Source organism: Oncorhynchus tshawytscha, linkage group LG31 (assembly GCF_018296145.1).
Source record: "Oncorhynchus tshawytscha isolate Ot180627B linkage group LG31, Otsh_v2.0, whole genome shotgun sequence".
NCBI lineage: Eukaryota > Metazoa > Chordata > Actinopteri > Salmoniformes > Salmonidae > Oncorhynchus > Oncorhynchus tshawytscha.
This window is the reverse complement of record NC_056459.1, coordinates 236391-261316: the sequence shown is the minus strand read 5'-3', so window position 1 is coordinate 261316 and position 24926 is coordinate 236391. Positions and strand designations below refer to the sequence as shown.

Sequence of the window (24926 nt, the reverse complement as noted above, 5' to 3'; positions counted from 1 at the left end):
ACACATAACAATAAAAAATAGCATTTGCTAGTTTGTGAAGGACTAGTTTCCCAGACACAGATTAAGCCTAGTACTGGACTTTAAAACTGGCACGACCGTTTGCGATATTACAACAAAAAACGTTACTGCAAACAATTTATACTTTTCACTCGGATATCCTTGCACGCGCTATAGAACAGCACAATACGTACTGCATTTCCTTTTTATCACATTGCACGACGCACCTCACCAATGCATTGTCAACAAAGCAACAAAAAAATAACAACAGCGGTTGGGCCGGCCGTGTCCTCACTGCGGATCCCATCTTCACAAAAAAAGGCATGCTCAACTGATAATCTTAATTGAAAGTGCTTTTTAGTTCAGGACTATAGGCTTAATCTGTGTTCGGGAAACTGGCCCGAGGTCTTGCAGTGACTCACCACAGCGATGATGGACAGCTCTACCTTGATGAGGTTGGTTAGCTTTCTTGCTGAGGGTCATGGAATCTCCACTGTCAGCATGCTTGTGGAATGTCATGATGATGGCTTCCAGGGAGGCTTCCAGGGGTGTGGGCTGTGCCATGGTGTCTGAGGGTGATGGTGATCCTGGGGATGTGGGCTGTGCCATGGTGTCTGAGGGTGATGGTGATCCTGGGGGTGGAAACTATTATAAGTAGGCTACTAGGCAAGCAGCTTACTTGTGGAATGCCTTAAGTTTTGCATCGGAATAAAGAGGACTAAGTCAGTAAGTGAAACTACATACAGTAATGTAAGTAGGAATTTACCACATGCAGAATATACATGTTAAATTGATACATTTACTGGAGGATGCTATCACACAAGTAACTGACATTTGAATTCTTGTGAATGCATGAACAGTAAATTAATGTTCATGTTTGAGACATTCTAAGTATTTTTATGACAAAGTAGAGTGTGTAGGTAAAGAACTAAACAGATATGAATAGTACACTTTAAGGAAAAAAATCATTAACAGAAGAATAATTTCTCAAAAATCTTTAAAAGTATTTACTTCCTGCATTCTACCCTAATGATCAATGTACTATTTTGTTCTTCAGTCTAATCAGCCGATTAAAAAAAATCCCCCCCCAAAAAATGGTATGTAGGGAAGACCAGGGATGGCTGTAACACTTTTTGCATTTTTGTCAATTTCTCAGAGATTGTTTGAGGTACTAAATTCAAAATTTGATACGAACAACTTACATCTGCTACAAATTGGTAAGGGTGTTATTTCTCTAAATCAAACTGAAGAGGTGTGACTTTTTCCTCAAATACAAGGAGTGAAATGACAATTTACACCACCTCCCGGGTTAGATGTAACAGGGCTTGGGGTGAAACGTAACAGTTTGCAAAATTGCATAAATCATGACATGCAACAAAATATTGAAATCCTTTATTCAGACCATGAGAATAACATTGCCATGTTTAACATATATTTTTGTGTGGCAGAAATAATAAAATAATACAAATCATAAAATGTTTATTATTTTTACACTCCATTAACTGTCCCTTCTCAACTAAACAAAAACATCTGACAACTAAACAACAACTGAACAAAACAGCTGAATGTTTGTGGTGTGTGTGCACATTGTGTTTGCGTGTGTGAGTGAGTTTGAGAGAGACAGAGGGGTGCTGTGCGTGTGTGTGTGTGTGTGTGTGTGTGTGTGTGTGTGTGTGTGTGTGTGTGTGTGTGTGTGTGTGTGTGTGTGTGTGTGTGACTGAATCTTGGACATGCTCACTGAATCAGAGTCACAGTTGTGACAGTGGTAGGGTATTCCTGGGGTACAGGCTTGGTGGGACCTGTCATGCCAAAAAGTGTCCCTTCCCCCTGCGTCACAATGGGATTCAATGACCTCTAGGTTCCATTGATAGGGCTGTTGCTTGAACTTCAAAATTCTGACTGGCCTACGTAATGAAACAAAGAGTCCTTTGCTATGCTGGTTGCTTGGCTCTATTTTACCTTGTAGCGTCGCGGAAGAGGGACGACGTTCTAGATCTATTTCACCCCATAAGTGCTCACTCGGTCCGCGCAAATATATTACCTCAGAATCGCTCTACAAGGACGTTGTTTTTACGGTGAATACCTGCTGACTACCTACTGCTTCAGAAGACCGAAAATACTGAAAAGGAAAAAAACTCTCTCTTTGATATTTGTCTTTATATAAGAAAATATTGTCAAATAAGGAAGAAAAAAATGTAAGCTGTTTTTAGATTGATTTTAGATTGACATCGCTAGCTATGTATTTACAGTACATTCGGAAAGTATTCAGACCTCTTGACTTTTTCCACATTTTGTTACGTTACAGCCTTATTCTAAAATTGATTTTTTAAAAATTAAATCATCAATCTATACACAATACCCCATAATGACAAATCCAAAATGTGTTTTTAGAAATTTTAGCAAAAATAAATACAATTAAAATAAATATTACATTTAAGTATTCAGACCCTTTACTGAGTACTTGGGTATGATGATGCTACACGCTTGGCACACCTGTATTTGGGGAGTTTCTCCCATTCTTCTCTTCAGATCCTCTCAAGCTCTGTCAAGTTGGATGGGGAGCGTTACTGCACAGCGATTTTCAGGTCTCTTCAGAGATGTTTGATCGGGTTCAAGTCCGAGCTCTGGCTGGGCCACTCAAAGACATTCAGAGACTTGTCCCAAAACCACTCCTGCATTGTCCAGTTGGAAGATGAACCTTCGCCCCAGTCTTAGGTCGGGTGCACTCTGGAGCAGGTTTTCATCAAGGATTTCTCTGTACTTTGCCCTGCTCATCTTTCCCTCAATCCTGACTAGTCTCCCAGTCCCTGCCGCTGAAAAACATCCGCACAACATTATGCTGCCACCACCATGCTTCACCATAGGGATGGTGCAAGGATTCCTCCAGAAGTGTCTCTTGGAATTCATGCCAAAAAGTTCAATCTTGGTTTTATCAGACCATAGAATATTCTTTCTCATGGTCTAAGAGTCCATTAGGTGCCTTTTGGCAAACACCAAGCAGGCTGCCATGTGCCTTTTACTGAGAAGTGGCTTCCGTCTGGCCACTCTACCATAAAGGCCTGGTTGGTGGAGTACTGCAGAGATGGTTGTCCTTCTGGAAGGTTCTCTCATCACCACAGATGAACTTTGGAGCTCTGCCAGAGTGACCTTCAGGTTTTTGGTCACCTTCCTTACCAAGGCCCTTCTCCCCCAATTACCCTGATTGGCCGGGCGCCCAGCTCTAGGAAGAATATTGATGGTTCCAAACGTCTTCCATTTAAGAATGATGGAGGCCTCTGTGTTCTTGGGGACCTTCAATGATGCAGAAATTACCCTTCCCCAGATCTGTGCCTTCGACACAATCCTGTCTCTGAGCTCTACGGACAATTCCTTCGACCTCATGGCTTGGTTTTTGCTCTGACATGCACTTTCAACTGTGGGACCTTATATAGACGTGTGCATTTCCAAATCATGTCCAATCAATTTAATTTACCACAGGTGGACTCCAATCAAGTTGTAGAAACATCTCAAGGATGGTCAATGGAAACAGGATGCACTGAGCTCAATTAGAGTCTCATAGAAAAGGGTCTGAACACTTATGTAAATAAGGTATTTCTGTTTTTTATTTGCAATAAATTAGCAAAAAATGCCTAAAAACCTGTTTCCACTTTCTCACCATGGGGTATTGTGTGTAGAGTGATGTGGAACATTTTTTATTTAATCCATTTTAGAATAAGGCTGTAACATAACAAAATGTGGAAAAAGGGTGAGGGGTCTTAATACTTTACGAATGCACTGTACTTCAGCCTGATTTGTCAGCTAGCTAGCCAGACAGTTTTATTTGGCTAACGATAGATAGCTAACTGTTTTTGTAGCTTTCTGAATGTATGTAGCTTGCACTTTAATGGCATCCCTCTGAGATTTTGTTTTATCTTTCCAATCAGGTGGAATATTATGAAGGCATCGCTGATCTCGAACAAGAGTCGCAACATTCGTAGGGCAGAGAAATTCACAGGGTAAAGTTTAATAGTTAACTTCAATTAGATCACTGGAAGGATTTATTGAACAACTGTTTTTCAACACTTAGCCATCTGGTTGGTCATCTACGTGTTGCTAGCTATACATTTAGTTATCTGTCTGTCATATTAAGGTATCTAGCTACAAGTTAACCTTGATCAATCAAATGGATAGGTGTGAGCAATTATGGTAGCTCCAACTGCCCTTAGCTAGGTTTCTTCGCTAGACAGAGAGAGAGAGAGAGAGAGAGAGAGAGAGAGAGACAGACAGACAGACAGACAGACAGACAGACAGACAGACAGACAGACAGACAGACAGACAGACAGACAGACAGACAGACAGACAGACAGACAGACAGACAGAGAGGAAGAAAGTGAGAAAGGATGAAAGTGAGAGAGGGAGAGCGGGAGGTGGGAAGAGAGTGAAAGACAGAGAGAGAGACGGAGAGAGAGAGAGAGAGAGAGAGAAACAGAGAGAAAGAAAACAGAGCAAATGTACTTAGACTAGTATTTCAACAACCCTTGTCTTCTAACTTGTTAGACAATCACATCAAATCGTATTGCGATGCGGGGGACGGACACTATTTGGCATGACAGGCCCATAATTTGCATTCCCAGCACTGAACCCATACCCCTGAAGGCTTGTTACAACTAACCCTGACCCTTGCATTGTTATCTTACATCAATCTACACACACTGGTTATGAACCTGATACAAGTTTGGTGAATCTAACTACAATGCAAGTAATGCCATCACAAAAACAATTTTGGTTAAAAAAGTATTTCTTACCTCCAAATCAGATTCTTGTCAATGAAATCTGCTGTCTATCACAGGTCCGTGTTTCTTCACATGAGGGTTGAGGACTAAACTGAGCATGTGCACAGCCAGTCACATAATTCTAGCTTGTTCCTGATTGGAGATATTGAGAGTGTTACAACTATCCTATGTTACAAACAACCCTGGTCTCCCCTAATTTACTGGCAGACAGTTAATCACCATAAAAACAACGTTTTTTTAGAGTGCAGGCAGGATCCTCCACATACCACTGGTCCTCACAAGCAATTTGTCCAAATAGCCTATTACAGCGCAAATTGCTGTGCAATGCGATGTCTGTCTGTTACCGGCTTGGTTACCAGAACAGCGCATTTCTTACCTTCACCTGGAATCTAGCCGCCATGATAGGAAGGTTTCTTCCATGGTAATCGGAGCGATGCTCCCGGAGAGGATAGAAACTGAAGGGGGGGGGGGGGTGGGGGGTATTTCTGCCCGCCACAAGGAGGGGTGAAAGGAAGATTTGTCTGCATGCATCATCATTAGCCTATAAAATGTCATAGGCTATAACTACAACGGGAAAACAACAACACGTGTAAACACAGACAAATCACACACTGACACGATCACAGACACAGGCTACTCACGAACCAGAGCGTCCATCATTGAAGTGAGCGTTCAATCCGACTGTGCCTCCTTCGATGAATTACACATGATACCCCTACCGTTATCATAACAATAACAACAGGTGCCATGAAGGCAAATATTGCAAAATAGATATTCATAACTCCTGGATGATCACGTTATTTAGATGGAGAAGGCCTTGCTTTAATACGGCATATGTTTTGCGCAATAAAATTGGAAATGGACGCAAGCGCGTAAGGCTATAGTTTACATTATACAACGCAATAGAACAATCATTCCAAATGGAATTAAATTTAGGTCTAAACGATAATCCGATCATGAAAATGCACACACCCCTTTCAGAGTGTTTGCCAGATTATGCGCTTGATAGGCTACTCCCGCCCTCTTGATAGATTTCTCCCGCTCTCCTTTACGGAATCGCATCAACCTTGGACACCGTGCCACGCTTCAGGGATTTAGGTCTCTGCTGGTACACTGCAATATAATGGGGCGGGGGTAAGGGCTACAGTAGTCAGAGCATGTGTAGCCTAATAAACCATGTTAAAGTGGCCTCAGGTAAATGTATATTTTACATAATAAATTACTGCTGTAAAAAAAATGGTAAACAGGACATGCCTGTTTACCACTGTCAGGTGGGATTGCAAATGTTCGTAAATGCTTTACAAAACGTACTTGGGTCTTTGGCCCATTTATTAACAGCAAAGATACCATATTGTAGTGATCATCACTATATGAGTCATTTTCACAATTCCCACCGGGTGCGTTAACCCTATTAGCGCGATGGTGTTTGCCTTTCAATCCAGCGACCCAGGTTCTCTTCCCTGCCCCACCGAAGTGTGAAGGGGCGGAGAAGTAAAAAACTGGAAGGTGCATTCAGAGGGGGCAGTGTCGCGATTCTTGCTATATGAGCCACTTTACAATTCCCATCAAGTGGGTCAACCCATAGAGATGTATAGAGGACTCTAATGCCCAAAAGTCCATTTTAGCATCAAATCAAACTTTATTTGTCACATGCGCTGAATACAACAAGTGTAGACCTTACCATGAAATGCTTACTTACAATCCCTTAAGCAACAGTGCAGTTCAAGAAGAGTTAAGAAAATATTTACCAAATAAACTAAAGTAAAAAATACAAAATAATAAAAAGTAACACAATAACATAACACTAGCGAGGCTATATACACGGGTACCGGTACCGAGTCAGTGTGCAGGAGTACAGGTTAGTTGAGGTAATAGGTACATGTAGGTATGGGTGAACCGATTATGCATAGATAATAAACAGCGAGTAGCAGCAGTGTACAAAAATTTGATTATTTGATTAATTGCACAGCAGTCTTATGGTTTGGGGGTAGAATCTGTTAAGGAGCCTTTTGGTCTTAGACTTGGCGCTCCGGTACCACTTGCCATGCGGTAGCAGAGAAAACAGTCTATGACTTGGGGGACTGGAGTTGCAGGAAGCTTGGCCCCAGTGATGTACTGGGCCGTACGCACTACCCTCTGTAGCGCCTTACGGTCAGATGCCGAGCAGTTGCCATACCAGGTGGTGATGCAACCAGTCTGGATGCTCTCGATGGTGCAGCTGTATAATTTTTTGAGGATCTGGGGACCCTTGACAAATCTTTTGTCTCTACTGAAAAGAGGGGACAACTGTCTTGGTGTGTTTGGACCATGATAGTTTGTTGGTGATGTGGACTCCAAGGAACTTGAAACTCTCGACCCGCTCCACTACAGCCTCGTTAATGTTAATGGAGGCCTGTTCGGCCCGCCTTTTCCTGTAGTCCACGATCAGCTCCTTTGTCTTACTCACATTGAGGGAGAGGTTGTTGTCCTGGCACCACACTGCCAGTTCTCTGACCCCCTCCCTATGGGCTGTCTAATCGTTGTCGGTGATCTGTCGGTGATTATTTACTGTTCAGAAGGGCAGGGTGCACTAGTGTATTGTAATACACTGTACAAAGCATATGGAAGCATGCATTTTCCACTATAGAACACAGTTGCACATGCAAGGGATCCAATCAGGGTGATGTACTCCTTGAAGTCCACAGAACCGTCAGTGTTCTGGTCCAGCATTGTCATCATTCTGCTTATATCAATATAATATAGGAAGACAAAACATTAGGATTTATGTATTTTGTTGTCATTCACACTTAATGACTGACACTCCACACAACCAAAACAGTCAAACACCCTTCTGCTCATGTCAAGAGAATGTGGGCATTTTCACGATCGTTGTAATGAGGAGACCAAGGCACAGCGTGATATGCATACATTCTTCTTTTAATGAAGGAAGAACACTGAATAAACTAACAACACAAACATGCCACTATACAAAATGAGTGCTGACAGGCACACATAGACAAGACCCAACGAAACCAAAAGCGAAAATGGCAACCTAAATAGGATCCCCAATCAGAGACAACGATAAACAGCTGCCTCTGATTGGGAACCAATTCAGGCCACCATAGACATACAATTACCTAGACTTACAACAAAAAAATAGAAATACAAAAAAACCTAGATATACAAAAACCCTAGACAAGCCAAACAAGCATACCCACCCTCGTCATACCCTGACCTCACCAAAATAATAACAAAAACAGAGATAACTTAAGGTCAGGGTGTGACAGGCATGGGATATAAGATCACAAGGAAGACACAATACATTAGGATTTCTGTATTTAACTGTTATTCGCACTGAATGGCTGAGACACCATGCAATATAGCAAGTCAGTCAAAGTTCAATCAAACTTTTTTAGAGTGTATTTTTGATTAAAATCATGACACACTTAAAAGCTTTTACTGCAGTGGGCTAAAGCAGGATCATACAGAGTCTTTCTTGGTAGTCTTAAACAAATCTACCAAAGTATACACCTCACACACATGGTTATGGGCATAAAAAAAAGAAGTCACCTGTACGATGTCAGATATAGAGTTGAAATGTATTATTTTGAGTCTGCATCCCAATATTACACTTTATATACCAAAACCGTTTGCTATAGAAACACTATATTTTTGTCTGTTTAAAAAAAGTAAAGTTTATTAATGAGGAAATTATGCAAAATATTAATAACATTGCACCCATGAAGCCACTAGCCATTTGACTGCGGGAAAGGGCTACATTGATGCTACAGAGTTTTTGTGTATAATTTCAGCCAGTAGTTTTGAAAATAGTGCTCACTAGACAAAATGGTCCCCAAAAATGTTGCACAATTGTGCGCTATGTCAAATCAAATCAAATTGTATTGGTCACATACACATTATTAGCAGATGTTATTGCGGGTGTAGTGAAATGCTTGTGTTCCTAGCTCCAAAAGTGCAGTAGTATCTAACAATTTACAACAATACACACAAATCTAAAAGTAAAGGAATGGATTTAAGAAATATATAAATATTAGGACAATCAATGGCATTGACTAAAATACAAGTAGAATAGAATATTATGAGAATAGAATAGTATTTACATATTGTCACGCCCTGGGCTTAGTATTTTGTGTTTTCTTTATTATTTTGGTCAGGCCAGGGTGTGACATGGGTGATTTATGTGTCTTGTCTTGTTTAGGGGTTTATTAGATTTATGGGGTTGTGTGTGGTATAGTAGTCTAGGAAAGTCTATGGTTGCCTGGAGTGGTTCTCAATCAGAGGCAGGTGTTTATCGTTGTCTCTGATTGGGAACCATATTTAGGCAGCCATATTCTTTGAGTGCTTTGTGGGTGATTGTTCCTGTCTCTGTGTTTGTTGCACCAGCTAGGGCTGTTTCGGTTTTTCATGGTTCTTGTTTTTGTATATTGTTTGTAGTTTCAGCTTTCATTAAAGATGTTTATGAATAACCATGCTGCATTTTGGTCCTCTCTTTTGACAGAAGAAAGCCGTAACACATATGAGATGAGTAAAGCAATATGTACACATTATTAAAGTGACTAGTGTTCCATTAAAGTGGCCAGTGATTCCATGTCTATGTATATTAGGGCAGCAGGGTTGAGGAACTGGGTGGTGGCCGGCTAGTGACGGCTATTTAACAGTCGGATGGCCTTGAGACAGAAGCTGTTTTTCAGTCTCTCGGTCCCAACTTTGGTGCACCTATACTGACCTCGCCTTCTGGATGATGGTGACCATGCCGTGGTTCGGGTGGTTGATGATCTTTTTGGCCTCCCTGTGACATCAGGTGCTGTCCTGGAAGGCAGGCAGTGTGCCCCCAGTGATGTGTTGGGCAGACCGTACCAACCTCTGGAGAGCCCTGCAGTTGTGGGCGGTGCAGTCGCCGTACCAGGCAGTGATACAGCCCGACATGATGCTCTCAATTGTGCATCTCCAAAAGTTTGTGAGGGTCCCAGAGACCAAGACAAATTTCTTCAGCTTCCTGAGGACGAAGAGGCGCTGTTGAGCCGCCTTCGCCACGATCAGCTCCTTCATTTTGTTGACGTTGAGGGAGAGGTTATTTTCCTGGCACCATTCCACCAGGGCCCTCACCTCCTCCCTGGAGGCTGTCTCGTCATTGTTGGTAATCAGGCCTATTACTGTTGTGTCGTCTGCAAACTTGATGATTGAGCTGGAGGCGTGCGTGGCCACGCTTTCATGGGTGTACAGGGAGTACAGGATTGGGCTGAGCATGCACCCTTGTGTGGCCCCTGTGTTGAGGACCAGCAAAGTGGAGATGTTCTCTCCTACCTTCACCACCTGGTGGCGGTCTGTCAGTAAGTCCAGGACCCAGTTGCACAGGTTGGGGTTCAGACTCAGGGCCCCGAGCTTAATGATGAGCTTGGAGTGTACTATGGTGTTGAATGCTGAGCTATAGCCAATGAACAACATTCTTATATAAGTATTCCTTGTGTCTAGATGTAATAGGGTAGTGTACAGTGCGATGGCGATTTCATCGTCTGTGGCTTTATTGGGGTGGTAAGCAAATTGAAGTGGGTCTAGGGTGTCAGATAAGGTTGGGGCGGCAGGTAGGCTAGTGGTTAGAGCGTTTGGCCAGTAACCAAAAAGTTACTGGATCAAGTCCCTGAGCTGACAAGGTTAAAATATGTTGTTCTGCCCCTGAGCAAGGCAGTTAACCCACTGTTGCCTGTGTGCAGTGGATGTTGATAATGGCAGGCCCCTGCACCTCTCTGATTCTGAGCGGTTGGGTTAAATGTGGAAGACACATTTCAGTTGAACAAATGACTCCCCTGTTCCCTAAAGGTAGAGGTGATATGATCCTTAACTAACCTCTCAAAGCACTTCATGATGACAGAAGCTAAGGGGCGATAGTCATTTAGTTCAGTTACCTTTTGCTTTCTTGGGTACAGAAACAAGGTTGGACATCTTGAAGCAAGTTGGGAGAGCAGACTGGGATAGGAAAATAATATATCCGTAAACACTCCAGCCATCTGGTCTGTGTATGCTCTGAGACCGCCGTTATGGATGCCGTTTGGGCCGGCAAGCCTTGCGAGGGTTAACACGCTTAAATGTCTTACTCACATCGGCCACAGAGAAGGAGAGCCCACAGCCCTTGGGTGCGGGCCGCGTTGGTGGCACTGTGTTATCCTCAAAGAAGGCGAAGAAGGTGTTTAGCTTGTCCAGGAGCAAGAAGTTGGTGTCCACGACGCGGCTGGTTTTCCCTTTGTAATCCGTGATTGTCTGTAGACCCTGCCACAAACTCAGCAAAAAAATAAACGTCCTCTCACTGTCAACTGTGTTTATTTTCAGCAAACTTAATGTGTAAATATTTGTATGAACATAACAAGATTCAACAATTGACACAAACTGAACAAGTTCCACAGACATGTAACTAACAGAAATGAAATAATGTGTCCCTGAACAAATGGGGATCAAAATCAAAAGTAACAGTCAGTATCCGGTGTGGCCACCAGCTTCATTAAGTACTACAGTGCATCTCTTCCTCATGGACTGCACCAGATTTGCCAGTTCTTGCTGTGAGATGTTACCCCACTCTCCCAACAAAGGCACCTGCAAGTTCCCGGACATTTCTGAGGGGAATGGCCTTTGCCCTCACCCTCCAATCCAACAGGTCCCAGACATGCTAAATGGGCAGAACGAGCAGTATGGCTGGTGGCATTGTCATGCTGGAGGGTCATGTCAGGATGAGCCTGCAGGAAGGGTACCACATGAGGGAGGAGGATGTCTTCCCTGTAACGCACAGCGTTGAGAATGCCTGCAATGACAAGCTCAGTCCGATGATGCTGTGACACACTGCCCCAGACCATGACGGACCCTCCACCTCCAAATCGATCCTGCTCCAGAGTACAGGCCTCGGTGTAATGCTCATTCCTTCGACGATAAACTCGAATCCGACCATCACCCCTGTTGAGACAAAACAGCAATACACCAGTGAATAGCACTTTTTGCCAGTCCTGTCTGGTCCAGCGACGGGGGGTTTGTGCACATAGGCGATGTTGTTGCCGGTGATGTCTGATGAGGATCTGCCTTACAACAGGCCTACAAGCCCTCAGTCCAGCCTCATGGCCACATTTGCAGTCCTCATGCCTCCTTGCAGCATGACTAATGCACATTTACACAGATGAGCAGGGATCCCGGGCATCTTTCTTTTGGTGTTTTTCAGAGTCCGTCTTTAGTGTCCTAAGTTTTCATAGCTGTGACCTTAATTGCCTACTGTCTGCAAGCTGTTAGTGTCTCAAGGACCGTCCCACAGGTGCATGTTCATTAATTGTTGGAAACGTGTGAAACGGTGTTTAAACCTTTTACAATGAAGATCTGTGAAGTTATTTGGATTTTTATTAATTATCTTTGAAAGACAGGGTCCTGAAAAGGGACGTTTCTTTTTTTGCTGGCGTTTACGTCTCGTGTCTGAGCCATTGAATTGCGACTCCACTTTGTCTCTGTACTGACATTTTGCCCTTTTGATTGCTTACGGAGACAACAACAACACTGTTTGTGTTCAACCATATTTCCAGTCACCTTGCCATGGTTAGATGCAGTGGTTCGCACTTTCAGTTTTGTGTGAATGCTGCCATCTATCCACGGTTTCTGGTTTGGGTAGTTTTTAATAGTCACAGTGGGATCAACATCTCCTATACACTTCCTGATGAACTCAGTTGCCGTGTCCGTTTATATCTCATTGTAGCAGTGGTCGATTGTTTTACCAGAGCAAGTAGTACAGTCAATGTGTTGATAGAACTTCGGTAGCGTTTTGCTCAAATATCATCCATTTTGTATGATATCCTACATCCAGCCCAAAAAATGGTATGATATGATATGTACTTAAGCTCCCGGGCTACATCTTTAACAATAAAAGTTAGCGTTAGAAAAGCATTTTCTATCTCATAAAAGGGCGGATTTTAAAAAAAAGCATACTCAATGGGTACACTTCATTGAAAGTGCTTTTTAGTCCAGGACTATAGGCTTAATCTGTGTCCAGGAAACTGTCCCGAGGTGTTGCAATGACTCACCCCAGCGATGTTGTGCAGCTCTGCCTTGATGAGGTTGGTTAGCTCTTTTTTGTTGAGGGTCTTAGCATCTCCACTACCAGCGTGCTTGTCAAATGTCATGATGATGGCTCCCAGAGAGGCTTCCAGAGGTGTGGGCTGTGCCATGGTTTCTGAGGGTGATGGTGATCCGGGGGTAGAAACTATTATAAGTACGAGGCAAGTAGCTTACATGTGGAATGCCTTATGTTCTGCATAGGAATGAAGAGGACTAAGTAAGTAAGTACATACGTACATAGGTAGGTAGGTAAGAGCTTACCACATGCAGAAGATATGTTAAATTATTAACAGTTTACTACTCAGACAGATTATATCACACAGGTAACTGACATTGCAAATCTTGTTTTAAATGCATGAACCATTGGGACATTTCCAAATATACAGAACATAAAATGTACTAAAGAACTAAACAGTTATGAACAGAGAATGGTGGGATAATGACACACTCTTTGCGAGAGGAAAGGGAATCTAATTTGATTGGTCCTCAACTCCCTGCTCAGGATTTCTGAGATGCAAATGACTTGAAATTGCACATTGAGTGGTTAAGTGAAAGCAACCGACTGTAGACGAAAGTCAAACCTCCCTGGTGTATCTGCGACAGCCGAAAGTCAGACACTGATGTGGTTTTCCAATAGCAGGGCTCACTGCAACATGGTAGTGTTGACATTGTTTATAAAAGTTTTTATTTGTAATGTTGAAATAAACATGTCCCTAACCCCCATATCACACAAACACAAACTGTAAATATATGTGTGTACATTGTACTAACATTTGGTGAGAGAGAGCCTCAAAAACAACATTCAATTGTACATATCCACTGTACACATGAATTGGTTCCTGTTTCAGTCACATCTGGTCAAACAAAAACAGCTTGATGATTGGTTGAAAATAGATCCTCCCACGATGCAGGTGATGGCTGCAGAATGAAGTTGGTGAAAAGCAACTGCAACTGCAGTCGACTGCAGTCAAAACTTTATGACCTTTGATCACATGGTTTTTGTAATGTTCATGCAGTCGCAAATTGGGAAATTTCCATCCCACACTTTGGAAGGTGCCACTCGAACGCGCCCAAAGACTCCCTTTTAATTCCTATTAATATAGCCTAAAGTGTAAAGAGTGATTTTCAGTCATTGTTCTCTTTTTTGTAAACTACCATTACTACCATATTTTTTTGGGGCCGAGGTTGTGGATCTAAAGTTAACCGCCCCATTCTGCCCTCTTTGAAACCCTCTTCCCCAGAGCTAAAGATCCTAATCACGTTCTGCACAGCGCATGTGTTATTTTATGCACACATTCTTTTTAGGCAGAGGCTTCAGGATCTGACTTTTCTGGGCCCTACTTCCTGGTAGCTGGGGGTCCCGGAGATCCTCGACGTTGTGTGCATTCTCTGCTCTACTCGTATAGAGAACGTACAGTTATGAATAGAACTACTGTTCCCCGAATGAGGGAACGAGGTATAACGAGGTATATTGGACTTTCTTGGGCGCCCTGAAGCCTTCTTCACAACAATTGAACCGCTCTCCTTGACGTTCTTCATGATCCAATAAATGGTTGATTTAGGTGCAATCTTACTGGCAGCAATGTCCTTGCCTGTGAAGCCCTTTTTGTGCAAAGCAATGATGACGGCACGTGTTTCCTTGCAGGTAACCATGGTTGACAGAGCAAGAACAATGATTCCAAGCACCCCCCTCCTTTTGAAGCTTCCAGTCTGTTATTCAAACTCAATCAGCATGACAGAGTGATCTCCAGCCTTGTCCTCATCAACACTCACACCTGTGTTAATTTCTTGGTGACATGGGGGCAGTATAGAGTAGCTTGGATGAATAAGGTGCCCAGAGTAAACTGCCTGCTCTCTGTCCCAGATGCTAACATATGCATATTATTAGTAGTATTGGATAGAAAACACTCTGAAGTTTCTAAAACTGTTTGAATGATGTCTATGAGTATAACAGAACTCATATGGCAGGCGAAAACCTGAGAAAAATCCAACCAGGAAGTGGGAAATCTGAGGTTTGTAGTTTTTTTTAACTCAGTCCCTATTGTAGATACAGTGGGATATTGGTTATGTTGCACTTCCTAAGGCTTCCACTAGTCAACCGTCTTTAGAAACTGGTTTGAGGATTCTACTATAAAGGAGGGGCTCATGAGAGCTGTTTAAGTAAGTGGTCTGGCAGAGTGCCTTGGGCTCATGACGCGCGGTCACGAGAGAGTTAGCTCTCGTTCCATTGCTTTTCTACAGACAGAGGAATTCTCCGGTTGGAACATTATTGAACATTTATGTTAAAAACATCCTAAAGATTGATTCTATACTTAGTTTGACAAGTTTCTACGGGCCGTAACGGAACTTTTTGACCTTTTCGTCCGACGTTCGGCGCGACCTGAACGCGCTTTTGGAATTGTTTACCAAACGCCCTAACAAAAGAAGATATTTGGACACAACTGATGGACATTATCGAACAAATCAAACATTTATGGTGGAACTGGGATTCCTGGGAGTGCATTCTGATGAAGATCATCAAAGATAAGTGAATATTTATAATGCTATTTCTCACTAATGTTGACTACCCAATATGGCGGATATCTTTTTGGCTGCTTTGTTGTCTGAACGCTGTACTCAGATTATTGCATGGTTTGCTTTTTCCGTAAAGTTTCTTTGAAATCTGACACAGCGGTTGCATTAAGGAGAAGTAATTCCATGTGTAATACTTGTGTTCTCATCAACATGTATGATGAGTATTTCTGTAACTTGATGTGGCTCTCTGCAAAATCAATGCATGTTTTAGAACTATTGAACGTAACGCGGCAATGTAAAATTTGATTTTTTTTAAATATGCACTTTAGCAACCAAATCATACATGTACTGTATAACATGAAGTCCTATGAGTGTCATCTGATGAAGATCATCAAAGGTTAGTGATTCATTTTATCTCTATTTGTGATTTTTGTACTCCTCTCTTTGGCTGGAAAAATGGCTGGATTTTTCTGAGACTGACCTAACATAATCGTTTGTGGTGCTTTCACTGTAAAACATTTTTTAAATCAGACACTGTGGCTGGAGTACCGAGAATTCTATCTTTAAAATGGTGTAAGATACTTGTATGCTTGAGGAATTTTAATTATGAGATTTTTGTTGTTTTGAATTTGGCGCCCTGCACTTTCACTGGCTGTTGGTGAGGTGGGACGCTAGCGTATCTCAGAGAGGTTAACAAGAGAATCATTGACATGATGTTAGCTGGTCCTTTTGTGCAGGGCTGAAATGCAGTGGAAATGCTTTTCGGTGATTCAGTTCATTTGCATTGCAAAGAGGGACTTTACAATGAATAGCAATTCAATAGATCACACTTCATAACATTCTGGAGTATATGCAAATTGCCATCATACAAACTGAGGCAGCAGACTTTGTAAAAATGAATATTTGTGCCATTCTCAAAACTTTTGGCCACAATTGTACAATCACGCCCCATGCTGGCTCAGAGGGTACCAAACTAGGAGGTCCCCGGCAGCACAAGCACACACTAGTTCCTTCTCCACGGTGGCCTGGATCAGATCCACCGGAGGAAACGCATAGAGCAGGGTTCGAGGTCACGGATAAGCCAAAAGCATCCATTCCCAACAGAGCGCCCAGATCCCTCCTTGAGAAGAACAGACGATCTACGTCAGCCTTGCCAAAAAGGATATCTGGGCAACCACTGTGGGTTGCAGTCTCCAATCCGTAGAGATGGGACCCCCCCTGGAAAGTAGATTCGCACCCACGTCGAGAGATCTGGGAAGATACGTTGCCCTGAGCGACAGGAAATGCAGCCTGCTCCATATGAGCAGATCGAACAGGCAAGGTTTAGGAGAGACAAAGACCACGTCCCCCCGCCTGTGGGTGTACTCCACCGCCGTCCTGTTGTCGGACCTTACCAACACATTCTGTCCCCTTTACGCTGTTGACCAAATCCCTCTTTCCGTGTAGCCCACACACAGCGCTCCCCATCCCAATAAGGATGAGTCTGTTGTGATCACGATGCAGGACACTACCCAGCCCATGAGAACCCCCTGCAACAGCAGTCGCAGATTCCTCCAAGTAGTCAACGCCCATAGGCACGACAGGGAGACTTTGAGCAACCAATGGCAGCAGTGAGATGCATCCAGTAGTGTAATAAATCCCCCAGCGCTGAAACAGACACATCAACAGATGTCCCAGAGGCACCACAGCTATCATAGAGGAACCGTCCCAGACAGAGCCAGAATGCGACCCTCGTCTGTTGGGACAATAATGCATGATTCAGAATTGAGTCCAGAACAAGACCCAGAAACACGAAAAGGAGCAGGACGCACAGAGAACTGCATATTGTGCCCCCTTGTCACCGTCCTCATCACCCATGGTGAAACTGTGCATGCCCACCACTGGACAAAGCATGCTGCCAGACTCCCATTCATTATGTTCTGAATGGACAGAGCACCACCCTAAGGACTGGGATATAAAAAGAAAATGTAATTCTTGTTTTCACAACCTTGTGTCAAAATATGGAGCAGGAACTGTGTTTATCATTCTGCGAAAGAATCAGCTTTCTCCCCACTCTCCTTTGACACAGCACGACATCTGTGCCAAGATGTTCACCGCTGCCCAGAAACATCAAGCCACCCCCTGGCCCAGGGCAATCCACCTCTGGCCTGGACCCTTTCCTTCACACCTCGGGAACTGCCGAGCCGCCCCTGCGATGGATTTTTATGGGAAAAGAACCCGTAGAGCTACATCCTGTTTTTGTTTCTCCTCGAAACGGGCCTGTAAGGACTCCATAGCCGAGCCAAACAACATTGTTGGCAAAACTGGCTCGTCCAAATTCCCTTTCAGGAACTAAACCCTCAGCCTGGTACACTTTGTCCAGCTGATCTGCCAAGAACCAGCTCTGTTTATTCGGAAGCACCGTGCCAGGATTAGCCCCTTTCTTAGCCCCTGGAGCTAAGTATCTCGTCAGCTTTCCATCCATCTGCGGTATGCAAATGAGCCCTGCTGCCTCCATACCCTCTACATTCATAAATTCACCATAACCTGGTAGCACCAGCCTGGCTGAATAAGGAAAATCCCAGGTCGACTTTAGCTCATCTGCAAAATCTTTAAACAGGGGTAAGTGTAACGGATGTGAAGCTAGTTAGCAGTGGTGCACGCTAAATAGCGTTTCAATCGGTGACGTCACTTGCTCTGAGACCTTGAAGTAGTGGTTCCCCTTGTACTGCAAGGGCCGCGGCTTTTGTGGAGCGATGGGTAACGATGCTTCGTGGGTGACTGTTGTTGATGTGTGCCGAGGGTCCCTGGTTCGCGCGAGGGGACGGTCTAAAGTTATACAACGCCAGGGCTTTAAGCTGCCCCAGACTGTCATCCGATTCATACCCTGAAAACCTTCCAGAGCCAACCAGGGATAGTACATCATCGGCTGGGACGACACCGCTATCAACTCCAACCACGGTTGCTGCTCTCTCCCGGCCTCAGACAACCCCATTCCAGAGGTCGTTTCACCGGAAGACCCTTTGCCAGCAGGCCCAATCATAAAGTCAGCCTGACACCCAATGAAAGTTGATCCCAGCCAAAGACAATGGTCATACAAACTGGTCAGAGCCAAATGCCTCCTGAGCATGTTTCCACTCCAGGCAAACAGGACAGCACTCGTGAGTATCTTTCATTTTCATTATGAAACCACATGCCCAAGGGCACAGTCGGAGGTTCAAACTTGGCTGGTTAGCCTTTTACAGCAGTGGGCTAAAGCAGGGTGTAACGATTTTCGTTGGTGGAAGGAGAGGAGGACCAAAGTGCAGCGTGATACATATCCATAATACTTTTAATCAAGAATGAATACACGAACAAAAAACAACAAAACGATAAACTAACAGTTCTGACAGGTGCAACAAACACTAACCAGAAAATAATCACCCACAACTCAAAATGGGAAAACAGGCTACCTAAGTATGGCTCTCAATCAGAGACAACGATAAACAGCTGCCTCTGATTGAGAACCATACCAGGCCAAACACATAGAAAAAGAAAACCTAGACCTACAACATAGAATACCCACCCACATCATACCCTGACCAAACTAAAAATAGAAACCTACAAAACAATCTACGGTCAGGGCGTGACAGTAAAGGTGCGGACTCCGGCCGCAAAACCTAAACCCATAGGGGAGGGTCTGGGTGGGTATCTGTCCGCGGTGGCGGCTCTGGCGCTGGATGTGGACCCCACTCCACATATAGTCTTGGCCCACTTAAGTGGCGCCTTTGGAGCGGCGACCCTTGCCGCCGACTTTGGACTGGGGACCCTTGCAGCGGGCCCCAAATAGATGGGAGACTCCGGCAGTGCCGGACAGGCGGGAGACTCCGGCAGCACCGGAGTGAAGGGCGAGGACGCAGGCACAGGACGCACTGGGCTCTGCAGACGCACTGGAGACACAGTGCGCAGAGTTGGAGCAGGATAACATGGGCAGAGGAGATGCACTGGAGACCAGATGCCATCCCTCCGCCCACTCTAGCGCGGCCGATTCGAGGAGCTGCGATGTAACGTACCGGGCTGTGAACATGCACTGGAGACACCGTGCGCTCCACCGCATAACACGGTTAAGCACAGGGAGTTGGCTCAGGTCTCCTACCTGACTCCGCCAATCTGCCCGTGTGCCCCCCCCAAGACATTTTTGGGTCTGCCTCTCGGGCTTCCTTGCCAGCCGTGTTCCCTCAAATCGCTGGCTCCCTTTTCTTGCTGCCTCCACTCTCCTGGTCATGGTCATGGTCATGTTTTTCTGTAATAAAAGGGCTTATTACAGGCTGGCATGGTTACACGTGGTCTGGGCTGGCGTGGTTACACGTGGTCTGCGGTTGTGAGGCTGGTTGGACGTACTGCCAAATTCTCTAAAACGACATTGGAAGTGGCTTATGGTACAGAAATGAACATTACATTCTCTGTCTGTCAACAGCTCTGGTGTACATTCCTGCAGTCAGCAAGCCAAGTGCACACTCCCTCAAAACTTGAGACATCCGTGGCATTGTGTTTTGTGACAAAACAGCACATTTTAGAGTGGCCTGTTATTATCTCCAGCACAAGGTGCACCTGTGTAATGATCATGCCGTTTAATTGATATGCCACCACTGTCAGGTGGATGGATTATCTTGGCAAAAGAGAAATGCTCACAAACAGGGATGTAAACAAAATGTGTGCACAAAATTGGGAGAGAAAATGAGAGAAATAATCATTTTATGTGTATGGAACATTTCTTGGATCTTTTATTACAGCTCATGAAACATGGCACCAACACTTTATTGTTCAGTATAGTTCAAAGAACGTTAAGAAACAACATTTAACTGTGGAAATGTCAGTACTTCAGCATAACGTTTCCTTCAGGTTTCCACATGGTTCTATTTAAATTCATGCTCTCAAATTTTCCAAGAAAGTTAAGAAAACTACATAAAAAAATCACAAGAAAACATTCTTAGAACGTTCTCTGAACATTACCAAAGTTATCTAAAAACATATAATTTCCATTCTCAGCATCATCATACTCCCAGGAAACTTCAAAGGAACCAGAGTAAAACATTCTCAGAACCTCCCTGCAAGCTAAAATTAAACATTCCCAGAACAGGCAACATTTTCACTTCTTTTCTCAGAAGGTTTAAAAAACGTTTAGGTTTACTGATCAGGAAACCTATGGCTTCGTTCCCAAAATCAATGTTAAACCAAAAATATACAGTGCCTTGGAAACTATTCATAGCCCTTGGATTTCTTCACATTTTATTGTGCTGCAAAATGTATTTAATTGTCTTTTTTTGTTGTCAACAATCTACTCAAAATACTCTGCAATAATTTTTTTTTAAAGAATAATACAAACTAGATCACTAAAATATAGTTGTTGCATAATTATTCAGCCTAAATTAGTTCAGGAGTAAAATTTGGCTTAATTAATAAATTACATAACAAGTTACATGGACTCACACTGTGTGAAATAATAGGGGTTGACATCATAAAGAAGGGTAGTGATTGGTAGATGGGTAACAATATCAAATCAGACGTTAAATATCTCTTTAAGCATGGTCTAGTTAACAATTATGCTGTAGATTATGTATTAAACCACCCAGACACACAAAATATACAGTCATCCTTATAAACTGAGCTGCAGGACAGGAATGAAACTGCTCAGGGCTGTTACCATGAAGCCATTGGTGATTTTAAAACAGTTACAGAGTTCAATGGCTATGATGGGATAAAACTGAGGATGGGATCAACAACATTGTAGTGACTCGACAATAATGACTTAAATGATAGAGTAAAAAAATAAATTAAATACAGAATAAAAATTCTCCAATATATGCATCTTGTATTTTATTTAACTTTTATTTAAGTAGGCAAGTCAGTTAAGAACAAATTCTTATTTACAATGACAGCCTACCCTGGCCAAACCCCAACCTTGACAACGCTGGGCCAATTGTGCGCCGCCCTAGGGGACTCCCAATCATGGCCGGTTGTGATACAGCCTGGAATAGAACCAGAATCTGTAGTGACACCTCTAGCACTGAAATGCAGTGCTTTAGACCGCTGCGCCACTCGGGAGCAGAGGCCTATGCAACAAGGCACTAAAATAAATGCAAAAAAAAACCATGGCAAAGGAATACACTTTGGGGCCTAAATTCAAAGCATTATGTTTGGGGCAAATTGATTGACATCGGCTAATACTGGGGAGTTTTCATGGATAAAAAGAAGCGGGATGTAGCAAAGCGTAGGCAAAATCGTAGAGGAAAACCTGCTTCAATCTGCTTCACACCAGACACTGGGAGAGAAATTCACCTTTCAGCAGGACAATAACCTACTATACAAGGCCAAATCTACACTGGAGTTGCTTACCACAGTGAACGTTCCTGAGTGGCCAGGTCACAGTTTTGACCTAAATCTGCTTGAAAATCTATGGCAAGACTTGAAAATTGCTGTCTCGTGATGATCCACAACATCTTGACAGAGGTTGAAGAATGATGAAGATAATAATGGGATTATATTTTTCAATCCAGGTCTGTAAAGCTCTTAGAGACTTACCCAAGAAGACGCACAGGTCAGCTGTAATCGCTGCCAAAGGCTTTTATTACATATTTTAGTTGTTTAATTTCTATCAATCTTTAGATAATATTTACAATTAAATCCATTTTCATCCCACTTTGTAACACAATAAAATGTGAAGAAATCCAAGGGGCATGAATACTTTTGCAAGGAACTGTAACATAACCACAACATTCAAGGAACCAAATGTGCTAGCTGGGTCGCCTCTTTGGTTCGAGACCTGGACAAAACTGATTCTTTGCATGTGTCTTTAGAACAGCATGCTCATGAATGAGAGTGCATGCAACCGCGTTCCTGTCCCAACTTCTGAATGCATCAAGAACTGTAAACCTCGCCAACAGGCAACATCTCAAGAGGAGATATTTTGTTTGTAATGCACGCGTTTGTAATTTATCAGTCATATCTTGTGTTGTTTTTGTTTAGAAAAATATGTATGTAATTCTTAGACAAACTTTAAACTTTTAAAGAAGAACGGATTTTGTGAAGACTATGAAGACACGTCTAGCCTATGGAGAGAAGGCTTGAGAATGTGTGATGCATTTGCATCAGTGGATGTCATCCAATATGACAAGACAAAAAGGCAAATATTGCTTTCCTTCTTTACTTGTTATTTTTTACCCTTATTTACTCTCACTGTTAATCAAAAAGTGTAATTAGAAAAACTATTTGTCGACAAGGAGCCAAATGTCCCTAATCTCAAAGTGGCTCTTAGGCCATTTAGGTGAAACATAAGTATCTAAATTGTGAAATGACATAAAAATAATAGTCAACAATGGTCGGTCTACAATAAAGTTCATAACTCAATTGCTACAATAGTACTACTACTACATCACCAACAGACCTACTCCTTACAATCTTCCTGAATTGACTGAGCTGAAATGGAATTGACCCCAAGCCTGGTATCTATCAATATAGAAATAAGATGATTATTTAAACATATTGGGAAATCTTTATACAGAGAATGTCTATCATCCTCATCACCTGGATATAGTGCAGATGCCCATCTGTCACTTGTTTTGGGCTATGTAGTATAGACTATAGATTACAATCTCAAAGACCTATTCCCCACCGCAAACTCTCTGTTACATCAAACATAAATTACCCCTTGGCTTTGAAATGTGCCTATGTCTCTATTGCTATCTGTGTCTGCACTTCAGGAGCCCTAATTCTCCTTGCATAAGCACTTCACATAGTGGTATGGCCAACAGCCAGCCTGGTCACCGGTGATACAAGTCACTATTCGATGTCCTTCCATGTCGGAGGACGTCGGGAGATGACGTGGAAACCAGGCACTTACCTTCAAGTAGGTTTTGGTTTTGCTAGGGTGTTGTGGATGGGTGTAAGCCTCTGATTCCAAAGGTTGCGAGTTCGAATCCAGAGATAGAAAGTTGTTTTTTCGATTTTTGTTTTAAGCCTATGCCAAACCATTCCGAGTTAATGCCTAAACTTAACCTTAAACACTTCGAATTTTGACATTTGAGAAACATGGATGAACATCTAATTCTGATGTGAGACTGAGCGCTAGCTGCAACAGCAACATTCTTGTTATTCGTTTTCACTCTCCTCTGTGGTGCCCAGCTGTTGCTTTGATTGACAGGCCTTCGATACAGTCTTTCCAAAGAATGTCCATGTGCTTATTGCTTCCTTCAAGGCACACACACACGCATACACAATAAATTGTACACTGACTCATTAGCTCACAGATTAGTTGAAAAGACCAGGTTGTGTCAAAGCTACTGAAATGACATCACTGAAATGTCATCAGCGATCTGTGGAGTAGTGAAGGGTATTTGTATTATGGATCCCCATTGGATCTGCCAAATCAGCAGGTACTCTTCCTGGGGTCCAGCCAAATTAAGGCAGTTTATAAAATTTTTAAAACATTACATTCACAGATTTCACAACACACTGTGTGCGGTCAAGCCCCTACTCCACCACATATCTACAGTACTGTAAGCAAGTTCAGGGAGTGTTTTGATAAATAAACGCAACATAATACAAAACAAGAAACACAAACAACGCACAGACATGAAACAGAAACAGAAACAATTAACGCCTAGGGAAGGAACCAAAGGGAGTGACATGTATAGGGAAGGTAATCAGGGAAGTGATGGAGTCCAGGTGAGTCTGATTATGCGCAGGTGCGCGTGAAGTAGCTACCTAGTAGCTACCTAGTAGCTAATATCAGGGTGAAAGTCACGCTAAGCACACACATACAAACAACAGTAAACCCATCATCAGTACTTTTAATCAAAAATGAACAATTGTCAGTTTTATAGCTTCAAAACAGAAGTCCAAACTCTAAGTGCATGTCACGCCCTGGCCTTAGAGAGCCTTCTTATGTCTCTATTTGTTTGGTCAGGGTGTGATTTGGGTGGGAATTCTATGTTCTTTATTTCTTTGTTTCTGGCCGAGTGTGGTTCCCAATCAAAGGCAGCTGTCTATCGTTGTCTCTGATTGGGGATCATACTTAGGCAGGCCTTTTTCCCCACCTGTGATTGTGGTTAGTTGTCTATGTGTAGTGGCCTGCGAGCACTACGTAGCTTTAGCTTGTCTACCTACTTTTTTTTTAATTACATTTTTTTACAGTTAACCCACCTTTTGGGGAAAAATGCATTGAAAGTATAGGGTGCGTTGCTTTTTTCACCTCGATCAGAGTTTACCTGTAACGGATCCCCCGTTACTGCTGCTCATTCTGTTCTCCAGTTCCGAAGGTCTACTCACCGGTTTTCTAGGCTTCACTGAACAGGTTTCATTGTCATAAACCCTGGACTGTCTTGTCTGATTACACACACCTGGTTCCCATTTCCCCTGATTAGTATGCTATATATGTGCCCTCTGTTCCCATGTCCTTTGGTTGTGTGAGTACCTACACGGTGGTACAGCGGTTATACTGCGTGCTTTATAAATGGTTTTATTATGGTTATCGGCCTGTGTCGTTCAACAAGGTTTACCCTCGCTCTTTTGTTTGGGTACAGCCCAGTGTTTTTGTACATATTAAAA

At 43.0% G+C, this 24926-nt stretch overlaps 1 protein-coding gene across 7 annotated transcripts in view; it reads right to left on the bottom strand.

The window, feature by feature from the left end:
- The window catches only part of LOC112229997 (tripartite motif-containing protein 46), a 35362-nt gene extending 29469 nt beyond the window's left edge, over window positions 1-5893 (bottom strand). For 2 of the 7 annotated variants that reach the window (XM_042310095.1, XM_024396195.2), the window contains exons 1-2: window positions 5415-5892; window positions 420-629 (exon numbers count right to left, since the gene is read on the bottom strand). The gene's annotated coding sequence lies outside the window, so the exon portion shown is untranslated. The other 5 variants (XM_024396190.2, XM_024396194.2, XM_024396191.2 and 2 more) reach the window with 4 other exon arrangements.
- Between the last annotated feature and the right edge of the window lie 19033 nt (window positions 5894-24926).